Here is a 10362-nt window from a genome sequence, read left to right on the forward strand (position 1 = left end):
GACTGGTCACACAGAGGTACTTGCGATCCCTCGGACAAGCTTCAATAAACCCCCTTTCATTTGGTGAAATTACTGGGTAACCTCAAAAGCTGGAACTCCGCAGCCGGACGCTACCCACTGCTGCGACTATGCCTCATGAAATCGCCCAAGAAGATATACCACAGCACTTCATGCATTTTCCCAAGTACATATTCTATTTTGTTCTTGGACATGAGCAAAAGAAACCAAGTGCTTTGTACTAAATTCAGAATCGCCACTTGTACCATGTTGCGATAGTTACTATGATGTGTTGTCCGCTGAGATCGTGCGCCTCTATTGCACTGTCACTGTAGCCTTACTTAAAAGGCGGCCTGAGGCCTGTTTAAGGAAGTTGGTGGGGAAAAAGAGAAGACTACTTGCGATTCTCTATGCAAAGTTTTTAATGCGAAGCTCTATGGTAAGAAACGCCTTGCAAACCTTAGCGCATAGGCAGACCCAGTTTTCTATGTACACCACTGTATTCGGTCGTTGCTTTTCCTTTGATATCCTAGATCCTGCTCGTTACAAGATACGATGACGCATAAGGCTACAGCCTAAGAGCTGTTCGTTGTCAATGATTTGTAGTCAGTTATAAATGTTGCGAAGAGCTTTTCAACTTATTTTCTCCATAGATACAAACGAAGAGGTCTGAAAACTCCGGTGAAATCCCAGCAGCGAGTTGAAATCCTTCCTGCGATTTAGGAAATAAAGAGCGCCCTGTGACAAAACACTGTGTTATTTGCCACTGTCTAAAAGAGGTATACGTGACTGGAGGCGGTATTTTGTTTTTCAGGCCTGGGAAATCCTCAGATATCAACTTCAAATTATCACACCATTCAGACTAACGTTGGAGCGGTGCGTACAGCCATTTCCTTTCTTGTTTTCTCATGCTCGCATGGAAGTTTATCATATAGCCTATTCGGTATTGACTGTATAGTATGCCACAGAAGGCACTCTCTGTGAATGTCTACAGAAAAATTACAGGGTCTCTTAAGATCTCTCCTAAGAGGTGAATGGCGAAAGCCTACTCTTCCTCTTCTTATCATTCGTCGCTTTCTCCTTGCCTCTTTCCTTTCTCTTCTTTCGTTTAGTCATTACTGCTCACTACTAAGCAGTTTTAGTCATTTGTAATCAATTGTGGTTATTACAAGCCGTCGTTAAACATGTTGGTCACATCATAGTCATAAGCAGTCATTACAAATCATTTAGTCATTATTAGTCATTACTGGTAATTACTAAGTAATATTAGTTATTTTTAATTAATTGAACTCTTTACAAGTTGTCGTTAGACATATTGGTCAATTCGTAGTCATTACTGGTCATTACAAGTCATTTCAGTGACTAGTAGTCATTACTGCTCGCTACTAAGCCATTTTAGTCATTTTAAATCAATTGTAGTCATTAAAAGCCATCGTTAGACATGTTGGTTATATCATAGTCAACAGTAGCCATTCGAAATCATTTCAATCAATATTATACATTACTAGTGATTACTAAGCATTTTAGTCAGTTCTAATCAATTGTAGCCGTTACATTCCGCCGTTAGACATAGCCATCATTGCGCAATCATTAGTAGTCATCACAAGCCACTTCAGTTATTATTATCCATTTCTGGTCATTACTAAGCAGTTTAGTCATTTCTAATCAATCGTAGCCATTACAATTCGTAATTCGACACAGTGGTCATTGCCTAGTCGCTAGTCGTCATTACAAGTCACTTCAGTTCTTATTAGTCATTACTGGCAATTACTAAGCATTTTTGTTTATTTCTAATCAGTTGTAGTCGTTACAAGTTACTGTTAGACATATCGGTCATTTCACAATCATTACTAGTCATTACAAATCATTTGAGTCATTATTAGTTATTACTGCTGACTAGTAAGCATTTTAGGCATTTGTAATCACTGTGGTCATTACAAGCCGTCGCTAGAGAGATTGGTCCTTTCAGAGTCGTGAGTCTTCATTACAAGTCATTAGTGGTGATTATTAGTCATTACTAGTATTTGTTAACCTCTATCAATCTCTAGTATAACGTTATCATTCACTAACTCTGAATATCAATCATTTTTTATTCTCTAATCTGTCTTCATATGGCGCGACGGCGCATCAGTGGGCACTCCGGAGGTCAGGTCTGCTGACACAAACTTCAGCTTGAGCCTAGAAAAGCTTTCGCCTTAAAAAGTGCGGTGGCGACAGAAAAAAAAGAAAAGTTTTGGGGACTCTTTAAGATACGGGCTTTACGATATTACAAGGCATTCATTGAAAGTCTTGTTAGCAACTGTACTGGGTCTATCTACCCAGTGCGCATCCAAAATTTTACATTTATACCTTCATTATCCTAACTGTGAGTATTCTATTTTAATACGTTAACAAGTAATGAATATATGTGGGGAATGCCGACGGGATGTTCCCTAAAAATATAGGCATCCAAGTGCGCCTGCTTGCACTTGCTTCAGTGAAACCCTTATATTTTGAAACTAAGACCATCAAGATTTACGCCGCATTGAATGACTACAGTGTACCCGCAAAAGTTCCACTCGGCTACTGCATAACTTTACTTAGATGGCTCTTTTTCGTCTGCTGGCGAAAGTCCTTTGAGATAGGGAAAAAGCAGTACTGTGACCATCTTGAAGAAATAAGTGGTTTTTGTCAAGCGTTGACATAGTCCTGTTGGTATGACATGCTTAGCATCGTTTTAAGCAGATTGACAACGAGGACAGGCGACAGGACATACACACGCCCTTGTGTGTGTCCACTCACCTGTCCTCGTCGTCGATGCGCTTAAAGAAATCTTCAGTATGGCTTACAGGTATTTCCCCTGTGTAAAGAGGCAGATGTTCAAATTACTTTTATTGAAAAGGTAACATCCTAATATATTTTAATTGAGGTTCAAGTACATCCTGGGGAAGTGAGTAAAGGAAAAGAATGCAGGGCCTACGTATCTCTCTTCATGGAAGCTTCACATGGGAAGCTGCCTAATGCGCCGGGTACCTTTTTAAGGTTGGCCCATTTTAGAACAGCGTCCTCAAAAGACCTCACCATGTGATTGGTATGTGCTTATTTATATGCATGCGCACGAGGTGATGCACATTTCACCTAAATTACCCGTACAGAGGGGTAAGAATGAAGATGTAGGAAAGAAGTCATTGCGCTGCTGTTGCCACTTATATAATGCGGTGACGTCACGAAAATTTTATGGTGAACCTGTTAAGGGGAGTGGCACAATGGTTTCTGTGCGGCATCAGTGAAAGCCGACAGTAATGTGTGGCAGTCACGTCGGTATTGAAAGTCAATGCACGTTGGCTTCGTAATAAAATGTATTCTTAATGTTTATGGGATTTTTTTTGTCCTTCGGCGAAACTAGCCTGCAACGCGAAACATTTCAAAAGGGCAGAGCAAAAGTGATCGATGGGGCATGTCGGCTTGCTGAGTGCACGGCCCAAAAGACATCTGAACAAGGCGCCTTTCTTGACGACAAATCACCTAATGATCCGAATGACTTGATCCGAATGATCCGAATCACTTAATGATCCGAATACAATGTGCAGCTGCTTGGCAGCTGCGCGTTGTAGCTCATACTTATCGCGAAAGCACACTGACATGCCAAATGAGAAGAATTTGTTGTAGCAGCTCAAGACACTAGTAAATGCTGATTCCAAAACGCTAATATAGATTCTAGCAAAGAGCTACGTCGTTACAGACATGGCTCTTCATGTACCGTGTTTTTTTTTCATTTCTAAAAAAAAATACGTGCGCAGCTTGCACTAGTGGTGCAAGGCTGGAGTCAACAGCGGAGCTTGTGATCACTTAGCTTTTACAAGGCTTGCCTAAGTTGTTTGTAGATTTTGCGAGGTTACGCTAAGTTTTGCAAAGTTGTTGGTAGAGTTGGCTAAGTCGTTTCTAGATTTTGCGAGGTTATGGTAGGCTTGCCTAAGTTGTCTCGGCGGGCTTGACGCTGGAGATTTTCGAGCAGTCGCTGGTCTTGATCGCTTTCTCTGCGACGTCGAGTGCTCAGGCGCAGACTCTCACCTTCCCTGAACTGAAACTCGGGATCCTCGGCTCGACGTCGCCTCTTCTCAGTCGCAGCTTCGGCGCGGTGTTCCGGATCAGCTCGTCGGTGACGCATCGCTTCTCTCTTGGCAGTACGGCGCTCTTCCTGGTAAGCCGCTTCTTCTTTGAGCGCCCAGACTTTCTTCGGTCTTCCCATGGCGTATTAGAGGTTGGATTGCGCAACATTTTCACGAGACACACAGAAGAGACACACACCACAGAGCGCTACTTGCAACTATCGTTTTATTCCCTTGTCAGTGGAATAAATACAGGAAGATACTCAGGGAGGGGGGGGGGGGAGGGGGGGGAGGGCGGTAGCGACAACAAACAAATAAAAAAATAGTTTTGACAAACATTGCCATCTACCAATGCCAAGTCGGCTTTGTCATGTGATCGTTTTTGCTGCACTCGACATCACACAAAAGAGACCAGGATACGAAATTTCAGATTAGCGCATGAGGAAATCTAATTCCTTTGCACTAAGGGATACTGAGGGCGTGCTCACGCACATACTTCCCAAACGCCCAATCTCAGCGGTTTGGCTTATCTCCCGCGTTTTTTGGCTGCCATCTTTGCTCACAATCTTGCAATTTTTAAAGAAAGGCCGACATTCGCAATCTCTACAATGTATCCCGAGGTGTCCGGCGACTGTTCTTGAAACGTTATAATCATGTTCCTTTAATCTTTCGTTTAAACATCGTCCAGTCTGTCCGATGTACTGTCTGCCGCACTGAAGTGGAATGGAATATATCACTCCCTCAGTGCAGTCGACGAACTTCTTTCTGTGTTGTGTTTCACAGCCTCTTTTCTGTGTGCCACCTGGGTTAACCTTTGCACACATGCTCAGCAATTTCTCCGGTGCGGAAAACACCACTTTTACCTCACATCTTTTACGCGCAGGCTCACGGAGAGAGGTTATCCTTTCCATCTATTAGTATCTGTGGCACAGTGTTTGCTCAAGGAAATCGGAACCAGGGCACCGTTATCTGGGAAGGAGCCTTGCGGTCCAAGCACACGAGAAAAAATAGTGGTGATGCCGTACATTCATTCGATCGCACACCGAGTAAAAAAATTGGTAGAAGATGCGAGGTAAAAGTGCTGTTTTCCGCATCGGAGAAATTGCTGAGCATGTGTGCAAAGGTTAACTCTGGTGGCACACAGAAAAGAGGCTGTGAAACACAACACAGAAAGAAGTTCGTCGACTGCACTGAGGGAGTGATATATTCCATTCCACTTCAGTGCGGCAGACAGTACATCGGACAGACTGGACGATGTTTAAACGAAAGATTAAAGGAACATGATTATAACGTTTCAAGAACAGTCGCCGGACACCTCGGGATACATTGTAGAGATTGCGAATGTCGGCCTTTCTTTAAAAATTGCAAGATTGTGAGCAAAGATGGCAGCCAAAAAACGCGGGAGATAAGCCAAACCGCTGAGATTGGGCGTTTGGGAAGTATGTGCGTGAGCACGCCCTCAGTATCCCTTAGTGCAAAGGAATTAGATTTCCTCATGCGCTAATCTGAAATTTCGTATCCTGGTCTCTTTTGTGTGATGTCGAGTGCAGCAAAAACGATCACATGACAAAGCCGACTTGGCATTGCTAGATGGCAATGTTTGTCAAAACTATTTTTTATTTGTTTTTTGTCGCTACCGGCCTCCCCCCCTGAGTATCTTCCTGTATTTATTCCACTGAGAAGGAAATAAAATGATAGTTGCAAGTAGCGCTCTGTGGTGTGTGTCTCTTCTGTGTGTCTTGTCAAAATGTTGCGCAATCGAACCTCTAATATTCTATACCAACACGCCCAGTCGTCAACCTTGGCAACCTCCCATGGCAGCAGCACGTACGAACGAAGTAGAGGAGGCGAGAGGTGTGTGGACGCGCCGGCGGTTCCGAGCTTTTACATGCCGGCGACGTCACAACTCCGCCCTACACCCGTGGGGTGCGAGAAGGTTAAGTGGTTCGGTGCTCTCGCAGCTGTTTGCTAGGCAGCGCGAGGTAACGCATAGCTGGGCTGAGTTTTCTGGTAAGGCTCCACAGCGGAACAGTATCTTAATCAGATCCGCTGTTAAAACTATGAATAGCCAGCATAGATCAAGTTTGTATGGAAACGGTCTATAATTTCACTTCTTCAATTCATCAAATTTCATTCAAATAGCTTGTATAGTTGTTGAGGGAGTGCATTTGTTGCGGTATACATATACATATTATATATATATACACATACATACATACATACATATAACTTTGATTATAGAGCTAGCGAACGAGAAGCGCAGTGGGAGATGAAATAAGAGCGGAAGGGAAGAGGAGGCTACAGTGAGAGCATGAGGCTGAAAGCGGAGAAGAGTATGGCGAAATATTTAGGAGGAAAGCAGAGTGCCGCACAAGACTATGAGATGCCACCATACTAGTTGCCATCTGATTGTACGTGCCACGTGAATTGTGTAGTACTTACTGGCAGCCATGAGGGCACCAGTGATTACACTGGAAGCTTCAACGAGTGATGTATAAGAGCCCACATGCTTGACCTGTGCATCAGATTTTCGACGATCGCCGACTTTACTCACTGCTATCCCTGTGCTTTAGTGTTGCTTGTTTCGCAACGCTTCGCTACGCTTGCAACGTGCGGCATAAGGCAGATTGTCGGCGCCAGCCAATATATCTCGAAAGAAAAATATGTATAGAGCTGCGCTGAAAGTTCGCATCATCACTACCAAACAATACAGACAAAGAAGACGACATAACAGGGTTCGTCCAGGCCCTTATAATCAGCGGCATTGTGTACGCTTCCCTCTACCTACACCTCACTCCCAAAGATAAAAATCAAATAGACATGCTCTTGCGAAGGCATACAAGCAAGTGCTCGGCGTACCAGCGGGAACCGAAACGCCCAAGCTCGAAGCCCTAGGAGGTCATAACACAGTAAGAGAAATCACAGACGCCATCCCAGACGCCGACATCACAAGACAACGAGAATGCCTAGCCCTCACACCAACAGGAAGAACTGTTCTGGTGCGCCTAGAGTATCCCACACAGGGCAATGGCCCCGAACAAGCAATTTAACTGGCCCCCCACATCCGGGAGCACATCAAGGTAGCCGCCATCCCCAGATGCATGCACCCGGAACATCATGCCGGTCGCCGCCATGCATGCGCAAAGGCCTTCCAGGCACGATATAGCAGCCTCCCCACCACACCACACAGACGCCACGCAGTATCCCCCAAAAGACGCCATCGCGGCCAGAGTTGTCGACCATAACCTTCAAGAGGTGGTCTCGATGACGGTCCGCACTGCCAAAGCTCTCGAAGTGGAGGAGACAGCCATTGTCTTGTCCATCACCTCTAGTCTAACTAACGAGCAAGTCCAAATTATTACTGATTATCGGGCAGCTTGCCGTGGCTACGCGAGAGGCAGGACATCTTCCATAGCCCATCGACTATGGTGGAATAAATCTATGGAGCCCGTACGTTTAGAATACAACGCCATACAACAACGTCACAGAATGAACCGACGACAATACTCCCCTCCACACAAGACCGTCTCACGCGAAAGCACCGTAGCATGGCAACAATTACAAACCAGCACATACCCCCATTTGAGCAGCCTACACGCAATACACCCTACACTATACTCGTACAAACATCTGTTTGTAACGAGTGTGCCTCCGTATATAACACCACATTGGCGTGCCCCAGCATAAAGGCAGCCTCGTAAATACGCAACCCCACACCCGAGCAATGGGAGGCCGTGCTGACTAGTACGAACCGTCGTGACCAGCAGTAACTGTTGCGGCGGGCCCGGGAGGCAGCAAGTGCCGCAGGAGCCCTGGACTGAGGAAGCCTACCCGCACAAGCAGAAAGACAGCTGCTTCTCTCTCTCTTTTTTTCAATAGATGTTTTTGCTACTCCCCCTCGCTTTAGGAGTGTCGTCATCACCAGTTAATTTTTTATTTAAACTGGTGTTTAAATAAAGAATGCATGAATTGCTTACGGCCAACGCAATCTAACGCGTCGGAACCCTGCTCGAGAAATATATTTAAGGCGAAAGCCTTTCTAGGCTCATGGTGAGGTTTCTGTCAGTAGACGTGACCACTGGAGCGTCCGCCGAAGTGTCATCACGCCATATGAAGAGAGATTAAAGAATGAAAAATGATTGATAGTGACAGTTAGTGAATGATAACGTTATAGTATCGAATAACAGAGGTTAATAATGACTTGTAATGACTAATAATGACTATTAATGACTCCGAATTGACCAATATGTCTAACAACGGTTTCTAATAACCAGAATTGATTAGAAATGACTAGAAATGCCTAGTCAAGAGAAGTTATAAACTAATAGGAATGAAAGCGGATGAAAAAACAACTTGCCGCAGGTGGGGAACGATCTCACGTCTTCGCATTACGCGTGCGATGCTCTACCAATTGAGCTACCGCGGCGCCGTTTACCCATCCGCTTTCTGAGGTATTTCTGTGTTCCAATATAACTAACCCTGGGAGTGTTAGCATTGGTAGAGCATCACACGCGTAATGCGAAGACGTGGGATTGTTACCCACCTGCGGTAAGTTGATTTTCATCCGCTTTCATTTCCATGAGTTCATAATTTCTTTATTTGAATTAGTAGGTACAGGTATTAACCCCTGTGTTGTCCTTGGTGTCTTTTTTGGCTTCTTGCGATATATATATTGCTACGGCATGAGCCGGGCGAGGAGAAGAGGAAGAAGACGTTAGCTGGTGCAGCGGCGGGACGCTATCTTGACTTCACCATCAATCTCCTCCCTTAAATAAAGCCGGTTTAACATTAACCGTAACAGTTTTGTGGTGGAGATGCGGGGTACTTCGACCGAGACGACGGAGCTGCTGCAGCAAGTGCGACGCCGGAGCCGACGCCTCGCTCGACTGCCTCCAACCCCTCTTGAGATCCCGATGTCCCACAGCGGCGACCAACAGCCTTCTATGGCTGCTTGAGTGCGAACAACCGGCGCCTGGATGCATCAGATGGAGCCCCGCCCTTTCTCAGGAAAATTCGGCGAAGACGTGGAGGAATGGCTCACCCACTACTAGCGTGTGAGCAAGTACAACGGCTGGAACTCCACGGCTAAGCTCGACAATGTGGTTATTTTCCTCACAGACACTGCGCTAGTGTGCTTCGAGAACCATGAAGATACCTACCTTTACAACGTGGGACAGCTTCGTTACTCACCTCACAGAGTGCTTTGGCGATTCCACCACGAAAAGGAAGCGCGCGGAGCAGACATTGCTTCAGCGCGCTCAGGTCCCAGGTGAAACCTGTATTACGTACATAGATTACGTACGTAGATTCTAACCAACTAGCCCGCCAACGTGTTTTAACGTATATAGAGGTGATCCTGAAGCTTTGTAAAACGGTCAATCCTCGAATGTCCGAAGAGGAGAAGGTTGGACACCTTCTCAAAGGCATAGCCGAGGATTTTTACACTTATTTATTCGGAAAGGAGAGTCTCGCCTCGGTCGCCGACCTCATCAAGCATTGCCGCACATTTGAGGCCTTGAAGCTGCGCCGTATCACGCCAAAGTTCGGCAGGTTAGCAAATGTCACAACGGTGGAAACGTTGACGAAAACGACAACTACGGTTTTCAATTTGACCTTGCGGCAACTATAAGGAAAAGGTCCGCGAAGAACTTGAACGACACACCAAAGGGGCGAATGTCGAACACCTTGGTTGCGCTTCCAACCAACCTCAAGAACATGCATCTGCTGTGTCCGGATTGTCTGCCATGCCAGGCGTCGCTGACTGGCGAGTCGATCAGCTGCGACAGCCCGACGTACCTTTACCGATGACATGATGCACGATCAACGAACTCGTCGAGCTACCATCACGAATCGGAATTCGGAAGATCGCGATTATTCGCAGCGTCCCAGGGTTGACCCCGAGGCTTACAACGTCGGTCACGCATCGCCTGTGTGTTACAGTTGTGGCGCCTCAGGACACATTGCTAGTTTTTGTTGCCGGCGCCGACGGACAAGAACATATGGCCCGCCACCACCTTGGCCTAATTTTGAACGTGACAGTTATGACGACCGTTGGCCGACAGACCCTGATACTGCAAACACCACAGGCGCGCCACCCCGGAATACCTTCTGTCGATACAGTAGAAGGAGTGGCTCGCCAGCTTCAGACCGCAGCCTGACGCCCCAAACCAGTCGCAAACGCCATTCACCGTCACCACGGCGACGTGCTACGTAACCAACGCTGTCGGGAAACTAGCCGGCGCGGCCGATGGAAGTAAGGTCGCCCGACAGTCTGCGT

The 10362-nt window shown here is 46.0% G+C and overlaps 1 non-coding gene across 1 annotated transcript; it reads right to left on the reverse strand.

The window, feature by feature from the left end:
* Positions 1 to 8439: 8439 nt before the first annotated feature.
* On the reverse strand, positions 8440 to 8511 carry TRNAT-CGU (transfer RNA threonine (anticodon CGU)). Its single transcript has one exon. It is a non-coding gene; the product is annotated as a tRNA-Thr (tRNA).
* Between the last annotated feature and the right edge of the window lie 1851 nt (positions 8512 to 10362).

The sequence above is a fragment of the Dermacentor andersoni genome, chromosome 10, assembly GCF_023375885.2.
Source record: "Dermacentor andersoni chromosome 10, qqDerAnde1_hic_scaffold, whole genome shotgun sequence".
In the NCBI taxonomy this organism is placed as follows: Eukaryota; Metazoa; Arthropoda; class Arachnida; order Ixodida; family Ixodidae; genus Dermacentor; species Dermacentor andersoni.